Source organism: Pseudorca crassidens, chromosome 20 (genome assembly GCF_039906515.1).
Source record: "Pseudorca crassidens isolate mPseCra1 chromosome 20, mPseCra1.hap1, whole genome shotgun sequence".
NCBI lineage: Eukaryota > Metazoa > Chordata > Mammalia > Artiodactyla > Delphinidae > Pseudorca > Pseudorca crassidens.
The window spans coordinates 27,339,769-27,362,145 of NC_090315.1; the positions used below are offsets into that span (position 1 = coordinate 27,339,769).

General features: G+C 37.9%; 1 non-coding gene across 1 annotated transcript; it reads right to left on the reverse strand.

Annotated features, from left to right (window-relative positions):
* Positions 1–18,465: 18,465 nt before the first annotated feature.
* Positions 18,466–18,572, reverse strand: LOC137215794 (U6 spliceosomal RNA). The gene has a single exon (XR_010939428.1). It is a non-coding gene; the product is annotated as a U6 spliceosomal RNA (small nuclear RNA).
* Positions 18,573–22,377: the final 3,805 nt, after the last annotated feature.

Genomic DNA, 22,377 nt, shown 5'->3' on the forward strand with positions numbered 1-22,377 from the left:
AAAATAGGGATACAGTCATGTCTGCTTCATGGGAGGGGGTGAGTTTTTTATGAAATAATGTTCATTAAGTACCAGCACACAGTAGGTCCTCATAAATGGTAGCAGTTACCTGACCAGGTAGATCACACATAATGGGCACTTGGAAAATGTCTGAAGAATGAATCAGACACGTTTCCTTTTTCTTTTCATCCTCCAAATATTTGTTCTTTACCTAAAAAGCTACTTGGGATTAGAAAGCTCTGCCTCTTGGAAACAAGAGGGGAGGTCAGGGCTAGGAGCAGGGGGTATAACTGCTGTGTCCCCTTGGGGGCTTAATTTGATGGAGCTGAGTGTGAGGCCTGGACCGTGAGGGTTTGCCCTGGAATCCCAGGACAGCTCTCCAGGGGGCTGGGCTAATGGGCTTTTCAGTTACTTGCCCTTAACAACATATTCTCATTTAAAAAATAAGCTTAAGGTTTTTTTGTTATAAAAGTAGTCTATGTTCATTAAAACAAAAGCTTATTTTGAGCTTATGATATAGCAGGCACTGTTCTAACACTTGTCTTAATTCATTGAGTTTGCACAATAATTTTACAAGGTAGGTACTACCATGTCCCCCATTTTATGGATAAGTAAATCAAGGCTCAGAGAAGGTAAGTAACTTTTCCGGAATCACATGACTAAGAAGTAGCAGAGCTGTGGGCACAGAGTTCCCTCTTTTAACCACTATACTATCATGCCTTATTGTACATGTGTGAAAATACAGGTAAGTAAAAATAAACTAAAGGTAACCTGTAGTTTTAATATCCAGAGATACTTGCTATTATTTGCTAACTAACAATATAGTGAAGAGTTACACACACAAGGTATGAAGTAAGACAAACTCATGTTCAAATTCTGGCTTTACTGTTTGTTTGTTTTTTTACATTATTTATTAATTTATTTATTTTTGGCTGTGTTGGGTCTTCGTTGCTGTGCGCGGGCTTTCTCTAGCTGAGGCGAGCGGGTTCTACTCTTTCTTGCGGTGTGCAGGCTTCTCATTGCGGTGGCTTCTCTTGTGGAGCAGAGACTCTAAGGGCACAGGCTTCAGTAGTTGTGGCGCACGGGCTTAGTTGCTTCGTGGCACGTGGCATCTTCCCGGACCAGGGATCGAACCCGTGTCCCCTGCATTGGCAGGCGATTCTTAACCACTGCACAACCAGGGAAGTCCCTGGCTTTACTGTTTATATGTAACCTTGGCCTAGAAAACAGATGAAAATATTTTTATAATCTTTGGGATAGAGAAAGTGTTTCTTGGCATTGATATCAAAGCCAGAAAACAAAGGAAAATTTCTGTGTGACATGACAGAGCACAAAAGAAAATGTAAAGTCAAATGTCAAAATGAGAAATATTAGTTACTTAGTATGTGATAGAAACATGGTTAATCTCTTTACCATATATGAGCAACTCAAAAATTAGTCAGAAGTAGACCTCACTAAAAATGGGAGATTCTACAAAAGAAGAATGACAGGGCCTCCCTGGTGGCGCAGTGGTTGAGAGTCCGCCTGCCGATGCAGGGGACATGGGTTCGTGCCCTGGTCTGGGAAGATCCCACATGCCGCGGAGCGGCTGGGCCAGTGAGCCATGGCCACTGAGCCTGCGCGTCCGGAGCCTGTGCTCCGCAACGGGAGAGGCCACAACAGTGAGAGACCCGCGTACTGCCAAAAAAAAAAAAAGAAGAACGACAAATGACAGTTAAATGTGGGTTCAACCTTGCTCATAATCAAAGAAATGATAATGAAAATGACAAGATGTTATTTTCATACATCAGATTTGGCAAGGATTAAAAAGACAGACAATAAGTAGCGTTGGCAAGGGTACAGGGGAGAAGATGGTCTTCTAGACTGTGGTGGGATAAATGCTTAAAGCCTTTCTGGAGATAAATTGGAAACATGTCCAAATCCTCATCCACACGTGCACCTTTTGGCTTAATATTTTAACTTCACATCATTTATTCTAATGAAAAAAAATAATCAAATGGAAAAGCTATGTGCTAGAATATTCACTGGTACATTTTTTTAAAAAAGCAAACAGTTGAAAACAACTTAAATGTCCTTTAAAAGGAGATTTGTTATGAAAAATATTGAAAGCTATAGAGCAGATTACTATATAACTGTTGAAGGACATAAGGTGGATTTATAGATGCTGATAAGGGGGAAAGTCCATGATAAATTCAAAAAGCAAATTGCAGTATGTGGTCTTATTTTTGATAGCAGAGTCTCCTGGTTGAGGCTTAAGTTGGATTTTGATTTTGACTTTTTTATACAACTGGTTTTCTGATATTTGCAGAAGGTGAAATGTTTGACAGACGATTTTGTAAATACATGTGAGGTTACCCTTTGGAGACTCCAAGAAAGAGCTAGGAAAATGATAAGGACTTTGGGGTGAGGTAACAGTCCCAGCCTGTGTAAGTAAAGGGTAACAGCCAGGTTTGGGTATTTTTTGTGCATCTGTAACTGTATTTATAGACTTATTGAAGATTGGTAAGTATAAGCTACGTTCATTAAAAAATAAACAAGTTTATTGAACATAAACATGGAAAATGTACAGCTTGAAGAATTTGCACAGTGAGCACACTCGTGTAACTGCCTTTCACATAAAGAAATTACCAGAAGAGGCCCTGAAACTCCCCTCAACCCCCCTCATAGGATCACACTTTGACTTCTAATATCAGAAATGAATCTGATCTCTGCTTAAACTTTACATCAACAGAATCATAAACTATGTACTCTTTTATGTTTAGCTTCTTTCAGTCAACATTGTAAGATCCCTCTAGATGTACTAGGAGTTCATTCATATGCATTTCTGTATCTGATCCCACTGTGTGAATATACTCACATAGTATTCATTCCCCTATTGATGAATATATGGATTGTTCCCATTATTTGTCTTTTAAAAATAATGCTGCTGTAAGTATTCTTACACATGAATTTTGGTGCATTATGTGCCCATTTCATTAGGAATATACTTAGCTGGTTATTCAGCTTTGATGCATAGTGCCAAAGAATTTTCCAAAGTGGTGGTACCAATTGACACTCTCACCAATGGTGTTTGAGAGCTCAGTTTCACCAGATATTTGCCAACCTGTGTCATTTTGGGGGTTCTGTAGTAACCAACCTGTGTCATTTTGGGGGTTCTGAATTACTATGGTTTTAACTTGTGCTTCTCTGATGACTAATCAGGATGAACACTCTTTTCTTTTACCTACAAGTTTCCTGGCCATTTGGATATCCCCTTTTACAGTTTAGCCTTTTTTTTTCTGTTGAGTTACCCATCTTTTTCTTACAAATTTGCAGTTCTTTGTGTATTTTGGATAGTAGACTTTTGTTGGTTATATGTATCACAAAAATCTGTTCCCATTCCTTAACTTGCCTCTTTACTCTCTTGATGGTGTTGTTTGATAAATGGAAGTTCTTGAATTTAATGTAGTCCAATTTGTCTATTTTTCTTCTATGGTTAGTGCTTCTCTGTGTTTTGTTTAAGAAATTTTGACTGATACAAGGATATGAATATATGTTCTTATGCTAATTTCTAGAAGCTTTATTCTTTTACCTTTCAGACTCAGATCTACAATCTATCTGGATTTGACTTTTATGTATGGTATCACATAAGAACCAAGATTCATTCTTTTTCTGTATGGGTATTCAGTTGACCCAGCACCATTTATTGAAAGACTCATCTTTTCCCCACTGCAGTGCCACCTTTTGTCATAACTGTCTATATACACGTGGGCTATTTCTAGACTCTTTTCTTTCACACCTTTGTATCAATACCAGACTATCTTATTACTGTAGTCTAAATCCTCCAGCTCTGTTCTAATTCTTCAAGATTGTCTTAGCTATTCCCGGCCCTTTGTATTTTCTATAAATTCTAAAATAGGCATGTCAATTTCAAAACTCCTTCATCCCACCTCCTCCCCCCGCAAAACAAAACAAAACAAAACAAAACAAACAAAAAACCTACTGGGATTTTTTAAAAAATAAATTTATTTATTTATTTATTTATTCATGGCTGTGTTGTGTTTTTGTTGCTGCGCGCAGGCTTTCTCTAGTTGTGGCGAGCAGGGGCTGCTCTTCGTTGCCGTGCGTGGGCTTCTCATTGCGGTGGCTTCTCTTGTTGCAGAGCACAGGCTCTAGGTGCGAGGGCTTCAGTAGTTGTGGCACGTGGGCTCAGTAGCTGTGGCTCACTGGCTTAGTCGCTCCGCGGCATGTGGGATCTTCCCAGACCAGGGCTCAAACCCACGTCCCCTGCATTGGCAGGCCGATTCTTAACCACTGCACCACAAGGGAAGTCCCTTACTGGGATTTTAATTGTGATTGCATTCAATCTATAGATCAAGTTAGGAAGAACTGACATCTTAGAAATGAGTATTTCAATCCATGAACATAATATATCCTTTCATTCCTTTCATTTTTGTAACTCCTCTTTAATATTCCTCAATACAGTATTGTAATTTTCTGTGTAGAGATTCTACACAGTTTTGTTATATTTATTCCTATATATTTATGTCCTTGATGCTACTGTATGTGGTATTTGAATTTTTCTTCAATTTCTAATTAGATAGAAATGCAATGGATTAAAAACATTTTTGACCTTGTATCTAATGACCTTGCTAAATTCACTCATTGATTGTAATAGTTTATCTGTAGATTTCTTTAGATCTTCTATGTATATAATAACGTCATCTGTGCGTTGTGACCATTTTTTTCTTCCTTACTGATCCTTGTGCATTTTATTTCTCCTCTCCGTCTTCATCCTACAGTGTGCTTAGATTTTTTAAACATGTTCTTTATTAAATTAAGAAAGTGCCCTTCTGGCATAACATCACTTTGTAATATTCTTTGAAAGTGTTAAGGTCATGAAAGACAAAGAAACACTGAGGAACTGCCTCAGATTGGAGGACAGTAAGTAGACATAACAAATATATGCAAGGTGGGATCTTGGATTGGATCCTGGATCAGAAAAGGACATTAATGGGAAAATGAGCACAATTTAAATAAGGTCTATAAATTAGATCATATTGTATCAGTGTTAATTTTCTAATTTCAATAATTATACTATGATTATGTAAGATGGTTAAGATTAGGGGAAGTGGGTTAATATATGAGAACTATTATTTGCAACTTTTCCACTATTTTTGCAAATTTTCTCTAAGTCTAAAATAGTTCTTTGAGGAAAGGTTTTGTTAAAGTTTCCTTTTATTCCTAGTTTGCTATGTGTTTATTGTGAATGGGGTTGAATTTTACCAAATGCATTCTCTGTATTTATTGATGCTTTATGCAATTTTCTCTTATATTTTTCTAATATACTGAGTTACAGTGATTAATTTTTAACTGTTAGATCAACCTTTCATTCCTGGAATGAATCCAACTTTGGCTTGATATGTTACACTATTATATGTTGCCAAATTTAATTTCTCATTTTCTTTTTTTAAAAATTAAAAAAAATTAATACAATTTTAAGTGTTACTTTTCCATTTAGTTATTACAAAATATTGGCTGTATTCTTCATGTTGTACAATATAACCTTGTAGCCTATCTTACACCCAATAGCTTGTACCTTCCACTCCTCGATCCCCCGACCCCTGTGGTGCCCCTACCGCTGCACTGGTAATCACTAGTTTGTACTCTGTATCTGTGGGTCTGCTTCTTTTTTGTTATATTTACTAGTTTGTTGTATATTTAAAATTCCACATATCAACAATATCATTCAGTATTTGTCTTTCTCTGTCGGACTTATTTCACTTAGCATAATGCCCTCCAAGCCTATCCATGTTTCCACAAATGGCAAAATTTTGTTCTTTCTTATGGCTGAGTAGTATTCCATTGTATTTATATATACCACATCTTCTTTATCCATTCAGCTGTTGATGGACACTTAGGTTGCTTCCATATCTTGGCAATTGTAAATAATGCTGCTATGAATATTGGGGTGCATATTAGTGTTTTTGTTTCTTTCAGATATATTCCCAGGAGTGGATTTGCTGGGTCATATGGTAGTTCTATTTTTAGTTTTTTGAGAACCCCCCAAAAAGTTTTCCACAGTGTCTGCACTAATTTACATTCCCACCAACAGTGTATGAGGGTTCCCTTTTCTCCACATCCTGTCCAACATTTGTTATTTTTGTTCCTTTTGATTTTAGCCAATCTGACAGGTGTCAGGTGATCTCTCACTGTGGTTTTGATTTTCATTTCCCTGATGATTAGTAATGTTGAGCATCTTTTCATGTGCCTATTGACCACCTGCATTTCCTCTTTGGAAAAACGTCTATTCATTTCTTCTGCCCATTTTTAAATTGGGTTGTTTGTTTTATTGATGTTGAGTTGTATGAGCTGTTTATATATGTTGGATATTAACCCCTATCAATCATATCTTTTGTAAATATCTTTTCCCATTCCATAGATTGTCTTTTTGTTTTGTTGATGATTTCCTTTGCTGTGCAAAACATTTCGAGTTTAGTTAGGTCCCATTTGTTTATTTTTGCTTTTTTTCCTTTACTTTAGGAGGCAGATCCAAACAATTTTTACTGCAATTTATGTCAAAGAGTGTTCTATGTTTTCCTCTAGGACTTTTATAGTATCCAGTCTTACATTTAAGTCTTTAAACCATTTTGAGTTTATTTTTGTATGTGGTGTTAGAGAATGTTCTGATTTCATTCTTTTACATGTAGCTGTCCAGTTTTCCTAGCACCACTTATTGAAGAGACTGTCTTTTCTTCATTTTATATTCTTGCCTGCTTTGCCACAGATTAACTGACCATAATTTCATGGGTTTATTTTTGGCCTTTCTTTCCTCTTCCCTTGATCTGTGTCTGTTTTTGTGCCAGTACCATACTCTTTTGATTACTGTAGCTTTGCAGTATAGTCTTAAGAAAGGGAGCTTGTTTCCTCCAGCTCTGTTCTTCTATCTCAAGATTGTTTTGGCTATTTGGGGTTTTTCATGTTTTCATACAAATTTTAAAATTATTTGTTCTTGTTCTGTGAAAAATGCCATTTGGTATTTTGACAGGGATTGCATGGAATTTGTAGATTGCCTTGGGTAGTATGGTCATTTTAATAATATTGATTCTTCCAGTCCAAGAACACAGTATATCTTTCCATCTGTTTGTGTCATCTTCAATTTCTTTCATCAGCACCTTATAGTTTTCAGAGTACAGATCTTTTGCCTCCTTGGGTAGGTTCATTCCTAGGTAGTTTATTCTTTTTGATACAATGGTAAATAGGATTGTTGCCTTAATTTCGCTTTCTGATAGTTTGTTGTTAGTGTATAGAAATGCAACAGATTTCTGTGTATTAATTTTTTATCCTGAAACTTTACTGAACTCATTCATGAGCTCTAGTAATTTTCTGGTGGCTTCTTTAGGATTTTCTATGTATATTATCATGTCATCTGCAAAGAGTGACAATTTTACTTCTTCCTTCCAATTTGAATTCCTTTTATTTCTTTTTCTTTTCCGATTGCTGTGGTTAGGACTTCAAAAACCATGTTGAATAAAAGTGGCAAGAGTGGGCCTCCTTGTCTTTTTCCTGATCTTAGAGGAAATGCTTTCAGCTTTTCACCATTGAGTATGATGTTAGCTGTGGGTTTCTCATATATGGCCTTTATTATATGTTGAAGTATGTTCCTTCTGTGCTCGCTTTCTGGAGAGTTTTTACCATAAATGGATGTTGAATCTTATCAAATCCTTTTTTCTGCATCTATTGAGATGATCATACAGTTTTTATTCTTCAATTTGTTAATGTGGTGTATCACATTGATTAATTTGAAGATACTGGAAAATCCTTGCAGCCCTGGGATAAATCCCACTTGATCATGGTATATGATCCTTTAATTGTATTGTTGGATACGGATTGCTAGTATTTTGTTGATGATTTTTGTGTCTATATTCATCAGTGATATTGGCCTGTAACTTTCTTTTTTTGTGATATCTTTGTCTAGTTTTGTTATCACCATGATGCTGGCCTCATAGAATGAGTTCAGAAGTGTTTCTTCCTCTGTAGTTTTTTGGAATAGTTTCAAAAGAATAGGTGTTAACTCTTTTCTAAATGTTTGGTAGAATTCACCTGTGAAGCCATCTGGTCCTGGACTTTTGTTTGTTGGGAGTTTTAAAATTACTAATTCAGTTTTATTACTGGTAATTGGTCTGTTCATATTTTCTCTTCCTTCCTGATTCAGTCTTGGGAGATTGTACCTTTCTAAGAATTTGTCCATTTTTTCTAGGTTGTCCATTTTATTGGCATGTAGTTGCTTGTAGTAGTCTTTTATGATCCTTTGTATTTCTGTGGTTCAGTTATAATGTCTCCTTTTTCACTTCTGATTTTATTGATTTGGGCCCTCTCTCCTTTTTTCTTGATAAGTCTGGCTAAAGGTTTATCATTTTTGTTTATCTTTTCAAAGAACGAGCTTTTAGTTTCATTGATCCTTTCTATTGATTTTTTAAGTCTTTATTTCATTTATTTTTTCTCTGATCTTTATGATCTTTTCCTTCTACTAATTTTGGGTTTTGTTTGTTCTTTTTTCTCTAGTTCCTCTAGGTGTAGGGTTAGGTTTTTTATTTGAGATTTTTCTTGTCTCCTGAGGTAAGCCTGTATCACTGTAAACTTCCCTCTTAGAACTGCTTTTGCTGCGTCCCATAGGTTTTGGATTGTCGTGTTTTTGTTTTCATCTGTCTCTGGGTGTTTTTTGATTTCCTCTTTGATTTCTTCAGTGATGTATTAGTTGTTTAGTAACATATTGTTTAGCCTCCACGTGTTTGTGTTTTTTTGCAATTTTTTTTCTTATAGTAGAGTTCTAGTATCATCACGTTGTAGTGGGAAAAGATGCTCATTATGATTTCAATCTTCTTAAATTTACTGAGGCTTCTTTTGTGGTTTAGCATGTCATCTTTCCTGGAGAATGTTCCATGTACAGTTGAAAATAATGTATATTCTGCTGCTTTTGGATAGAAGGCTCTCTATATATCAATTAAGTCCATTTGGACTAATGTGTTTTTTAAGGCCTGTTTTTCCTTATTGATTTTCTATCTGGATGATCTGTCCATTGACATAAGTGTGGTGTTAAGTTCCCCTACTATTATTGTATTATTGTCCATTTTTCCTTTTATGCCTGTTAATTGCCTTGTATATTTAGGTGCACCTATGTTGGGTGCACATATATTTACAAATATTATAATTTCTTGGATTGATATCTTGATCATTATGTAGTGTCCTTCTTCGTCTCTTGTAACGGTCTTTGTTTTGAACGGTCTTTATTTTGTCTGATATAAGTATTGCTTTTCTGGCTTTCTTTTGATTTCCATTTTCATGGAATACCTTTTTTCCATCCCCTCATGTTCAGTCTGTATGTGTCTAGATCTGAAGTGAGTCTCTTGTAGACAGAATATATACAGATCTTGTTTTTGTATCCTTTCAGCAACTCTATGCCTTTTGGTTGGAGCATTTAGTCTGTTTACATTTAGGTATTATGTATGTTCTTACTGCCATTTTATTAATTGTTTTGGATTTGTCTTTGTAGGTCTTTTTTTCCCGTTTCTTCTTTTTTTCTCTTCTCTTGTAATTTGATGACTATCTTTAACCTTATGTTTGGATTCCTTTTTCTTTTTTATGTGTGTATCTATTATAGATTTTTAGTTTGTGTTTACCATGAGTTTTTTGTATAGCAGTATGTGTGTATGTATATATATATATATATATGCAATTGTTTAAATTGCTCATCTCTTAATTTCAAGTGCATTTTTTAAACTCTGCATTTGTATGGTACTCCTCTCATGATCACTGTTTTTGATATCATATTTTACATCTAATTGTTTTGTGTATCCCTTAACTGCTTGTTGTGGATATAGATGATTTTACTACTTTTGTCTTTTAACCTCCCTACTAGCTTTGTGTGTGGATGATTTCCTATCTTTAGTGCCTTTACTAATGAGCTTTTTTATTTCATAATTTTCTCGTTTCTAGTTGTGGATTTTTTCTTTTTCACCTAGAGAAATTCCTATGTAACATCTGTTGTAAAGCTGGTTTCATGGTGCTGAACTCTTTTAGCTTTTCTTGTCTGTAAAGCTTTTGATTTCTCCATCAAACCTGGTTGAGAGACTTGCTGGGTAGAGTATTCTTGGTTGTAGGTTTTTCCCTTTCATCACTTTAAATATATTATGCTGCTCCCTTCTGGCCTGCAGAATTCATGCTGAAAAATCAGCTGATAGCCACATGGGAGTTTCCTTGTATGTTATTTGTTGCTTTTCCCTTGTTGCTTTTTAATATTCTTTCTTTATCTTTTATTTTTTTCATTTTAGTTACAATGTGTCTTGGTATATTCCTTTTAGGGTTAATCCTGTATGGACTCTCTGCACTTCCTGGACTTGGGTGACTGTTTTCTTTTCCATGTTAGGGAAGTTTTCAGCTATTATGTCTTCAAATATTTTCTCAGGCCCTTTCTCTCTCTCTCTTCTCCTTCTGGGACCGCTATATTGCAAATATTGTGCACTTGATGTTATCACAGAGGTCTCATTTCTTTTCATTCTTTTTTTTTTTTTCAGTTCAACAGTAGTGATTTCCAATATTCTATCTTCCAATACTGATCTGCTCCTCTGTATTATTTAGTCTACTATTGAATCCTTCCAGTGTATTTTTTTCATTTCAGTTATTGTATTCTTAATCTCTGTTTGGTTGTTCTTTATGTTTTCTAACTCTTTAAAAACTTCTTACTTCTCACTCTGTGCATTCATTCTTCTCCTGAGTTCTTTGATCATCTCTATGACCATTACTCTGAACTCTTTCTTGGGTAGATTATCTCCACTTCACTTAATTCTTCTTCTAGGGTTTTGTCTTTTTCCTTCATCTGGAAAATGTTCCTCTGACCCCTCATTTTGTCTAAGCTGCTATTTATACTTTTATGTGTGTGGTAGGTTAGTTATGTTTCTTGACCTTGGAGAAGCAAACTTCTGTAGGAAACAACCTATCTGTCTCAGCAGGACACTCCCCTCTTGTCACCCAAGCTATATGCTCTGGGGGTTTCCCCTAAAAGGGCTGCATGGGTCCTTCTGCTGTGGCAGGCTGATTATGTGGGCAATCTGGTAGGCTTAGCTGGCCCCTAGTCTGGTTGGTTGCCAGACTCTGCCTTGTGCAGATGCAGCTGGCTGCCATTAAGCAGGGCCTGGTCATGAGGCAGCTAGCTGCAGAACCCTGGGGGACTCTGGGGCTAGGGCTGGCTCACGGTGGGCAGAGTCAGGGTCCTGAAGACTCCAGAGCTGTTGCCTGCCTGCTGGCAAGTGAAACCAGGTCCTGAGGTTAGTGCCAGACTACTGGCAAGCAGAGTTGGTTCCTGGAGTCTGGCTGCAAAGCCCAGGGATCCCAGAGCTCATTTCACATCATTGGTGAGTGGGAAAGGGGTGGTTCCCAGGGGATTTGGGGTGACTCAAAGCTTGTGTTTGCCTGCTAGTGGGCAGAGCCAGGGCCCAGCTGGCTCCAGGGTAGGGTCTGGCTTACTGTGGGTGGACTTGGTCTGCAGACTGTGGGATCATAGTTTTCTTGCTTCTGGTATCAGTCCCCCTGGTGGATGAGGCTTGTCTAGAGGCTAGTGCAGGCTTCCTGGAGAGAAGGCCTGGTGCTTGCCCACTGGTGAGTGGAGCTGGTTCTTGGCCCTCTGTTGGGCAGGGCCATGTCAGGGCATGTCTAGAGGCAGAGGTTGGCTCAGGAAGTGTTTAGGCAGTCTGTCTGCTAATGAGTGGGGCTGTGTCTCTTAGCTGCTTGGCCTGAGACATCCTAGCACTGGTGCCCACAGGCTGTTGGGTGGGACCTCAGCTTTCCACTAATGAGCCAGGATGGCAGCTGCCAGATGCAGTGTTCACACGGTAGAATGTTCCCAAATATGGCTGACACCAGTATCTATGTTCCTAGGGTGAGCTGCAGCTGCCCCCTGCCTCTCCAGGAGACTCTCCAAGACCAGCAGGTAGGTCTGGCCTAGGCTTCTATCAAATTACTTCTTTTGCCCTGGGTCTTGATGCATGTGAGATTTTGTGTGTATGCTTTAAGAGTGAAGTCTCTATTTCCTCCAGTCCTGTGGGACTCCTGAAATTAAGCCCTCTGGTCTTCAAAGTCAAGTGCTGTGGGGGCTCACCTTCCCAGTTCAGGACCCCTGGGCTGGGGAGCCTGATGTGGGGCTCAGAACTTTCACTCCTGTAGGAGAACCTCTGCAATATAATTATTCTCCAGCTTGTGGGTCGCAAACTGGGGTATGGGATTTGATTATATCACAAGTCCAGCACTCCCACCCAACTTGCTGTGGTTCCTTCTTTATGTCTTAAGTTGTAGAAGAGCTTCTCTGGTAGATTTGTCTTTTTCACTGATGGTTGTTCTGCAGATAGTTGTGATTTTGATGTGTTTGTGAGAAGAGGTGAGCTCAGGGTGTTTCTACTCTGCCATCTTGGCTGCTCTCCTCTAGTCTAGCTATTTCCTTTTTTTAGGATTTTTTGGCCCATCTCTGTTTCTGAGAAAGATTGGTGGGTAATTTTTCTTTGCTATAATGTCCTTATTAGGTTTGGGGATTAAGGTTATGTGATCTCATAACCTAATGCAAAATGGGAAATATTTCTTCATCTATTTTCTGAAAGAGTTTATGTGTGATTAGTGTTATTTCTTCTTTAAATGCTTGGTATATTCACCAAGGAAGGTATCTGGGTTTGGAATTTGTATTGTAAGAAGGTTTTTAACTACAGAATTTATTTTTTTAGTAAACATGATTGATACTTTTTATATTTTCTTTTTTTACCTTGTGTCAATTTTGTAAAGTTTTATTTTTCTAGGAATTTGCTATTTAATTAAAATTTTCAAGTTCACTGTCACATCATTTATGATATTCTTTTATATACTATCTTTCTAATATGTGGGATCTGTAATGATGCTCTTATTTGTTCCTGGTATCAATATTTTGTGTCTTTTCTACTTTTATTCTAGATCAGTTTTGCTAGGGGCTCATAAATGTGAATTTTTTAATATACTTTTTAGTATATTTGTTTTCAACTTCATTAATCTCTGTTGCTATCTTTATCATTTCCTCTCCTCTACTTTCTCTGCATTTAATTTGCTATTTTCTAACTATTTGATCTGGATACTTAGATAATTGATTTATGGTGTTTATTTTTTTCTTATACATACATGTATTTGGAGCTATAGAGTTTTCTCTGACTATGGACTAAGCAATACCCCAGAAGTATTGATATATGGTTTTTATAATTCCTCTCAAAATATTTCCTCATTTTGATTGTAATTTCCTTTCTGATCTATTAATATACTACTGATAATTATATTGCTTAATTTGCAAACCCTTGAGGACTTTTCTAGTTTTCATTCTGTAATTCACATCTAGCTATCTCCACTGCAGTCAGAGATACACATCCTATGTGATTTAAATTTTCTGAAATTAAATTGTTGAGACTTGCTTTATGGCCAAGTGTATTTTCTTTGTGTCTAGTAAAAATTTTTTTCTTAATAGTTATTTTGTCTGATATTAGTATAGCCACTCTAGCAGTGTTTGGCTAATATTTACATGGTATATCTTTTCCTATCCTTTTATTTTCAACCTAATAAATCTTTGAATCTAAAATTTGTCTCTTGTACACAGCATTGAGCTGGATCATTTTAAAAAAATCCATTATGCCAATCTCTGCCTTTAGTTTGGCACGTTTAATCTATTTATATTTGATGTAATTACTGACAAGGTAGGATTAATGCCTGAAATTTTTCTATTTGTTTTCTACATATCTTGTATCTTTTTTTCTACTAATTTGCAATTACTGATGCCTTTTGCATTAAATATTTTATAGTGCACTGTCTTAATTCCCTTCTTATTTTTTTACTCTGCTTTTTAAAGTTATTTCTTAGTGGTTTCCCTGAGTATTAGAATTAACATCTTAATTTAAAGCAATCTAGTTTGGATTAATACCAACTTCATTTCAATCTTATACAAAAACTGCTCTAATATAGCTACATACCCTCCCCCCGCTTAGTGCTATTATTGTCATACAAATTACATTTTTATACATTAGAAGCCCATTTACATAGTTTTATAATTATTGTCTTATGTGGTTGTCTCAAATAAGAAAGGAGTAGTAAATCAACTATACTTCAATAAAATTTTAAGAAATATATTAATTAAATTTGTAATGATTTTAAAAAGTCAGAAAGGAGTACAAAAAAATTACAAACAAAAATACATTTATACTGTCTTTTATATTTACCTATGTAGTTACTTTCACTAGTACTCTTTATTTTTTGTGTATATTCAAGTTATTGTCAGGTGTTCTTCCATTTCAGCCTGAAGAGACTTCCTTTAGTATTTCTTATAGGGCAGGTCTACTGGCGATGAATTCTCTGAGAATGTCTAATTTTTTGAAGTATAGTTTTGCTGAATATAGAATTCTTTTTTAAAAAATTAATTAATTGATTGATTGATTTTTGGCTGCATTGGGTCTTTGTTGCTGTGCGTGGGCTTTCGCTAGTTATGGTGAGCGGAGGCTACTCTTCATTGTGGTGGCTTCTCTTGTTGCAGAGCATGGGTTCTAGGCGCACAGGCTTCAGTAGTTGTGGTACGTAGGCTCAGCAGTTTTGGCTCAGGGGCTCTAGAACGCAGGCTCAGTAGTTGTGGCACACTGGCCCAGTTGCTCCGTGGCATGTGGGATCTTCCCAGACCAGGGCTCGAACCCATGTCCCCTGCATTGGCAGGCGGATTCCTAACCACTGCACCACCAGGGAAGTCACTGCAGGCAGATTCTTAATGACTGAGCCACCAGGGAAGTCCCTGGATATAGAATTCTTGATTGATAGTCTCCCTCCACCCCCAGCATATTGGATACGTCATTGCACTGCCTTCTGGCCTCCATGGATTCTGATAAGCCAGCTGTTCATCGTTTTGTGACTCTCTTGTGTGTAATGAGTTTTTTTTTTCTTGCTATTTTCAAGATTCTCTGTCTTTTGAAAATTTGGCTGTGATGTGTCTAGATGTGGATTCTTTTGAGCTTATTTTACTTAGAGTTAGTGATTTTCTTTGATACATAGATTTTTAAAATCAAATTTGGGAAGTTTTTTGGTCATAATTTCTTCAAATATTCTTTCTGTCTCTTTTTCTCTCCCTCCCTCCCTTCTGTGGGTCTCATTATGTGTATGTTGATATGCTTGATTGTGTCCACAGGTCACTGACACTCCATTAATTTTTTTTCATTCTTGTTTTCTTTCTGTTCCTCAGGCTCGATAATCTTATTGAACTATCTGTAAGTATGTTTATTCTTTCTTTTAGCAACTCACATCTGCTGTCGAACCCCTCTAGTGAATTTTTCCTTTCGGTTATACTTTTCAGGTCCAGATCTCTATTTAAAAAAATGTTTTTTCTTTTTAGTGATATTTTCTATTTAGCAAGACATTATTTTCATACTTTCCTTTAATTCTTTAGGTATGGTTTCCTTTAGTTCTTTGAACATACTTATGATAGCTTGTTTAAAGACTTTATATGGTAAGTTCAGCATCTGGACTTCCTCAGGGACAGTAACTTCTGACTGCTTTTTCCCCTGTCTATGGGCCATACTTTCCTGTTTCTTTGCATGACTCATAGATTTTTGTTGAAAACTAAACATTTAAAATAACGTAATGTAAACATCAGATTTCTCTTCTTTTCCAGGGTTTGTTGTTTCTGCTGATTGCTTCCTTAGTGACTTTTCTGAACTAATTCTGTATTCTTTGTCATGTGTGGGCATTGAAATCTCTGTTCCATTAGCCTAGTGCTCAGCTAGTGATCTGAGAGATTTTCTTACATTCTTGGACCCCACCCCCACCCCAAATCTCCCTATCTTTGCAAAGGGGCTGTGTGTTTGTGTTGGGGCACACCTTCAACACTCAGCCAAAGCCTCAAGATCAGCCCAAGGTGAGAGATTAGTATCTTCTCAGGCCCTAATCTTCTTAGCCCTGCACATGCACATGGCCTTCTAGATCCACAGAAATATGCTGGAGTTTTTCAAAGCCCCTGATGGACATCTAACTCTCCAGATTTTCCTTTTACATTTTTGGACAAGCTTTTTGTTTGCCCTTTCTGGTATTACCTCCTCAGGAAGCTATGACGTTAAACAGTTGCTGTTGATTGCTTTTGACAAAGGCCCTGAGGATAGGGTTTTTCTTACTGAATGATCTATGAGTCAGGTCAAATAAGACAAGCTTTACAATGGGGCTTTTCCAGAAAACTGTCAAGTCAAAGAGTTACAAATCTCAGGTGGGCTTTGTTGGGAGCTTCAAACCTGTTCTAACCTCTCCAGTGGTTACTAGGCTACTGGTTTTAACAGCTATCATGGCTGTGAGTCTTCTGGTTTCCAAACCAATCATGGAGCTGGGGAGACAGCATGAGAATAGGACAAGTTAAAATGCTACACAATTCATTCCTCTTTCTAATATTCAGACTTTTTCCTTATATAAAAACTCCTTTATTGCTGAAAGCTGGTGGTTTCTTAAGTTCTGAAAAAGTGTGTTTTTTTGGTTTTTTTACATTTTTCCTCAGTGTCTTTATTGCTGTTTTGGAGGAGTGGATTTTTTGGAGATCCTCACTCCACTGTTTTGAAAGGGCTTCTTTCTATATTTTAATTCCACATATACTTTAAACACCAAGAGACATAATTATTATCTTATTTGATCTGTTTTCGTTTAGAGTTAATGCTACACTTACCCTTCTACTGTTCATCATTCATCTACTCTTCATCTACTGTTCATCATTCCTTCTTGCATTACTGCACCTCCATCTTTAATAATTTTCCTTCTGTTTAAAAAAAACTCCTTTAGTGTTTCTTTTATTCCCATATGCTAGAAATGCATGCTCTAAGTTTCTGTTCGACTGAAAATATTTTCATTTTACCTTCATTTTGGAAAGATATTTTCATTGAGAATAGAATTCTAGGGTGGCAGTGATTTCGTTTGTGCTCCATAAAGATTCAATTGGATTGTCCTCTAGGCTACCATAATTTCTGCTGAAAAATTGCCAGTCCTGTTGTTCTTTTGAAAGTAATGTGTCTTTTATCCTCTGGCTGCTTTTAAGAGTTTCCTTTGTCCTTGATTTTCAGCAGTTTTAATATGGTGTAATTAAATGTGTTTTTCTTTATGTTTATTCTTCATGGCATTCATAGAGCTTCTTGGATCTATGACATGGTATCTTTTATCACTCAGACATTTTCTCTTCAAATACTGCTGCTTTCCCTCTCTATCTTTTTGTCTCATTCTGAAATTCCAATTTTATATACGTTTGGCCTTTTTACCATATCCCTTAAATTTTTTTTTTTTTTTTTTTTTGCGTATGCGGGCCTCTCACTGTTGTGGCCTCTCCCATTGCGGAGCACAGGCTCTGGACGCGCAGGCTCAGCAGCCATGGCTCACGGGTCCAGCCGCTCCACAGCATGTGGGACCTTCCCGGACCGGGGCACGAACCCGTGTCCCCTGCATCGGCAGGCGGACTCTCAACCACTGCGCCACCAGGGAAGACCCCATATCGCTTAAATTTTTACTGGATGCTAGGCATTGTGTATAAAAATATTGTATAGATAATTTGAGGCTCTCATGGTATTAGTTTCCTTCAGAGAGGATTTACGTTTGCCTCTAGCAGTTAGTTTGAATAAATGCAGATTACCTTAATCCAGTCTGAGTCTGAGTTGGTTTGAAAGTGAGTTTTAGTCTTTTGAAGAATCAGGCTATTTCCATTTCACCTTTATTCCTAGGGTGTGGCTCTTCTGGAATGCTAATTGGAGCCCAATAGTGCTTATGAATCGGTAAAGAGCCAAGGGGAAGCTCCTGAGCCTCTTAGGCCTATGGCACTAGTTAGCCCTATGGTTAATGCCTCAAAGTGGAGCTGGGCATAATGCCGGGCTCACTTCAATGCACGCTCTTTTCTCAGGCTTTTTTTTTAAAAAAACATCTTTATTGGAGTATAATTGCTTTACAACGTTGGGTTAGTTTCTGCTGTATAACAAAGTGAATCAGCTATACCTCTACATCTATTCTCATATCTCCTCCCTCTTGCGTCTCCCTCCCACCGTCCCAATCCCACCCCTCTAGGTGGTCACAAAGCACAGAGCTGATCTCCCTGTGCTATGCGGCTGCTTCCCACTAGCTATCTATTTTACATTTGGTAGTATATATTAGTCTATGCCACTCTCTCACTTCATCCCAACTTACGCTTCCCCGTCCCCGTGTCCTCAGGTCCATTCTCTACATCTGCATCTTTATTCCTGTTCTGCCTCTAGGTTCTTCATAACCATTTTTTTTTTTTTTTAGATTCCATATTTATGTGTTAGCATACGGTATTTGTTTTTCTCTTTCTGACTTACTTCAGTTTGTATGACAGATTCTAGGTCCATCCACCTCGCTACAAATAACTCAATTTCGTTTCTTTTTATGGCTGAGTAATATTCCATTGTATATATGTACAAAAATATGGAATGCTTCACGAATTTGCGTGTCATCCTTGCACAGGGGCCATGCTAATCTTCTTTGTATCATTTCAATTTTAGTATATGTGCTGTCAAAGCGAGCACTTTCAGGCTCTTTAAGTCCTAACTGTCTTCAGACAACAACAAAAATGTTTAAGTAAACTTTTTATTTTGAAATAATTTTTTAATTACAGAAGTTTGCAAAATAGTATAGAGTTCCCATGTATCCTTCATCCAGTTTCCCCTGTTGATTACATCTTGCCTAACCTTTTTACATTTGTCAAAACCAATAAGTTAACATTGAAATAATGCTATTAAGTGATCTACAGACTTTATTCAGATTTCTTCAGGTTTTTCAGGATGTCCTTTCTCTGCTCTAATACCCAATCCAGGTACTGCATTGTGTTTAGTTGTCATGTCTGTAACACCATCTGTAACCATTTTATCAGTCTTTATTATTTGTTTTTCACAACCTTGATAGTTTTGAAGAGTACTAGTCAGGCATTTTGTAAAGGATCTCTCAGTTTGGGTTTGTCTGGTGTTTTCTCATGAATAGACCACAAAGTACCGTTCTCATTACATCATATCGGGGGTACGTGTTATGAACTAAATGCTTGTATCACCCCCCGCCCCCCCCCCCCCACCAAATTCATGTGTTGAAGCCCTAACCGCCAATGTGATGGTATTTGGAGGTGAGGCCTTTGGGAGGGAATTAGGTTTAGATGAGGGAGGTGCCCTTATGATGAGATTAGTGCCTGTGTAAGACTAAACAACAGAGAGCTTGTTTCCTCACCCTCTCTCTACCATGTGAGAACAAATTGAGAAGGTGGTCGTCTGCAAGCTAGGAAGAGAGCTCTCACCAGGAACTGCATCTGCCATCACCTTGATCTTGGACTTCCAGCCTCCAGAACTGTGAGAAATAAATGTCTGTTTAAGCCACACAGTCTGTGTTTCTGTTTTTGTTTTTGTACAACAGCCTGAATTAAGACAGTACATGATGTCAACGTGATTATTACTGGTGATGTTAACTGTGATCATTTAGTTAAAGTAGTGTCTGTCAGATTTCTCCACTGTAAGGTTAGTGTTTTTCCCTTTCTGTACTATATTCGTTGGAAGTGGGTCTCTAAGAACAGCCCACACTCATGGAGCATTAAGGTCCACATTCATGGAGAATTAGGGAAAAGTGTTTACTTGCCTAACTTGAAATTCTTCTGTATGGAAGATTTGTCCCTCGAACAGATTTTTACTTTTGTTTTGATTAAACCAGTGTTTCCATTTCTTCTCAGTGAAAGCTAATTTGTTGTGGCTGCTTCTTAAGTCTGCTGCATTTCTTAAAAAAAAAAAAAAAAGTACATATATATATATATATAGAGAGAGAGAGAGAGAGAGAGAGAGAGAGGAAGAGAGAGAGAGAGAAAATGATTAACAGTGATTATCTCTGACATCTGTGACAAATGGGATTATATATATACATGTATTTGGGGGGGTTCCATTTTCTACAGTCCTGTACCATTTGCATATTTTATAATAAGCATGTATTTTATTTTATAATCAGTAAAAAAAAACAATGATACTTTCTCCATTTTGTAAAAATAGCAGAAAAAAACATTTTTGTTCCAATGATCTATGACTATGTCTCAGTGAAGGGAAAAATCGAGTTTACCATCTGGATTATTTAGCCCTCCGAATTACATCTTTTCCTATAAATTGCATTTTTGGATGTTTGAGGCACAGGGAGCTGCACTCTTGGGTTAGTATGCATGATGCCAAAAAACTGGGGGTCTGTTGTTCCAATTCTGGACCCACTCTTTCTGGCTGAGTGATCTTGACCAATACCTATTTCTCTATGCCTCTGTTTTCTTGTGAGAAAGTGGAGGTAATCATTATACCCACCCCAGGGGTTGTTGTGAGGAATAAACGAGATAATGAATGTGTAATACTTTGTATAGTGCCTCACCCACAGAATGCTTAACTCATGTTAACTATGATTATTATTAGGGGCCAAGTGTAGGCTCAGAGGGGAGTCAGTCTTGAGCTTAGTCATTCTGGATCCTTCTCTTTACTGTATCTCCCTTTAGAATCCTGCTTATTGTCATGGTTCTTTCAGATCTAATTTTCTCTATAATTTGGGTTGCTAAGCAATAGTGCGATTTTCCACATTGGCCAAGCTTTATAAATATGTAAGTGAAATAACGGAGCCAGGAACAGGTCCAGGTCTAGGGGCTTGCTTTGCACTCTTTGTTCTGTAACAGTGGAGTTTTTTCTTCTTTTTAATCAAATAAACAAGCAGCCAACGCACTTCAGTCTCACCATTATCTCTCCTAGTCGGGAATTAGGTCCGATCCCCCAAGGGCCTGGAGCTGAGCCCAGTAGCTGGAGGTGTCAGGCTATGGTGACCGAGGATGCTGAAGCATCTGAACTCAGCAGGTGCCAGGACGGATGACGCCCCATGTGCGCATTAGCGCAAGGCACCAGGGGACCAACCCAGTGCCACGTGTGTTGAAAAGCACTGAACACCCTCTGCAATGTGATCAGCTGATTACTTCAATGGGAGCTTGTTTCGTTCCTATTATGGAGACTAATCATGTGTTGTTTGGATGTGTTAGACATTCCAGCTCCAATAAAGACATCAGTGACCATGAATACATGAAATGTGTTTGCATTTCCAAGTAGTGGGTTGAAATTTTATCATTTTCTATTTCTCCATCTGTGTCTCATTATCCTGAAGCAGCTCCTTCCCTGTTTGCTGGATTCTAGGCCCAGGGTTTCATTCAAATGAACCAGTTTTCAGACAGCAAAATGAAAGGAAAATTGAATAGTTTCATTCATTTCCAACAGAAAGGAAAAATGAAACTAGGTTTCTTCCCTGTGCCTGTGATGACTATAGACAAATCTGTGTGTTCCAGGCATTGTGCTAGGAGTTTTGTACACGTGACCTCATTTCCTCCTCCCCCCAGTTCGGCAAGGTCACCATTATTTTGTACTCCTGGGCCAGTCCTGGGCCTGGTTGCTCTATGATTGGATCCAGCCTTCATGTTTGCTTAATTGCTATCCCCTCCTGAAGGTATGGCTTGGCTTTCCCTCTCTGAGTTTACAGAAAGTAAAAATAGTAATTGTCAATCTTTGTCTCTTAAGTATGGGATTTTTAAACAGAAAGATTGCCTGTTGAACTTGAACACTACGCCGGTCCACGCCGTGTGTCCTGCCCAGGTCTCCCCTTGCTCCTCCTCCCTTTCCTCTTCTTGCTTCAGGCCTCTGAGCTATTTTTACTTACCACACTTCTGACACCAAATGTGTGGTGTCTTGTCCACACCATTCTTCCAGCTGTGGGTCCTACAATTCAGTTCAATTCTGACACCATCTACCTGGAACCAGCATCAGATCCCACAAGTGAAGCGCTCAGTCCCACAAGACTGCTCCCACTTCAGATGCCAGTTACAAGTCCCAGGTTGTCACTGGTACTTTTGACCAACTAGTTATAAATTTAGAGGGTTCCCACAACCCCCTCTTCAAGTTTGGTAATTCGCTAGTCCAACTCACAGAACTCAGGAAAACACTTATGATTAGAAGTTTATCAGAAAGGATTCAACTCAGAAACAGCCAGTTGGAAGAGATGCATAGGGCAAGGTATGGGGGTGTGCACCACCCTCCTAGCACTCCGACGTGTTCATCAACGTGGAAGCTCTCCAAACCCTGCTATTTAGGGTTTGTATGGAGGTTCCATCATGTAGGCATGATTGATTAAATCATTGACCATTGGTGATTAACTCAATCTCCAGCCCCTCTCCCCTTCCAGGAGGCCTGGAGGTGGGGGCTGAAAGTTCCAAGGCTCTAATCATGCCTGGTCTTTCTGGTGACCAGCCCCCATCCCCCCAGCCACTAGTCATATCATTAGCATACAAAAGGCATT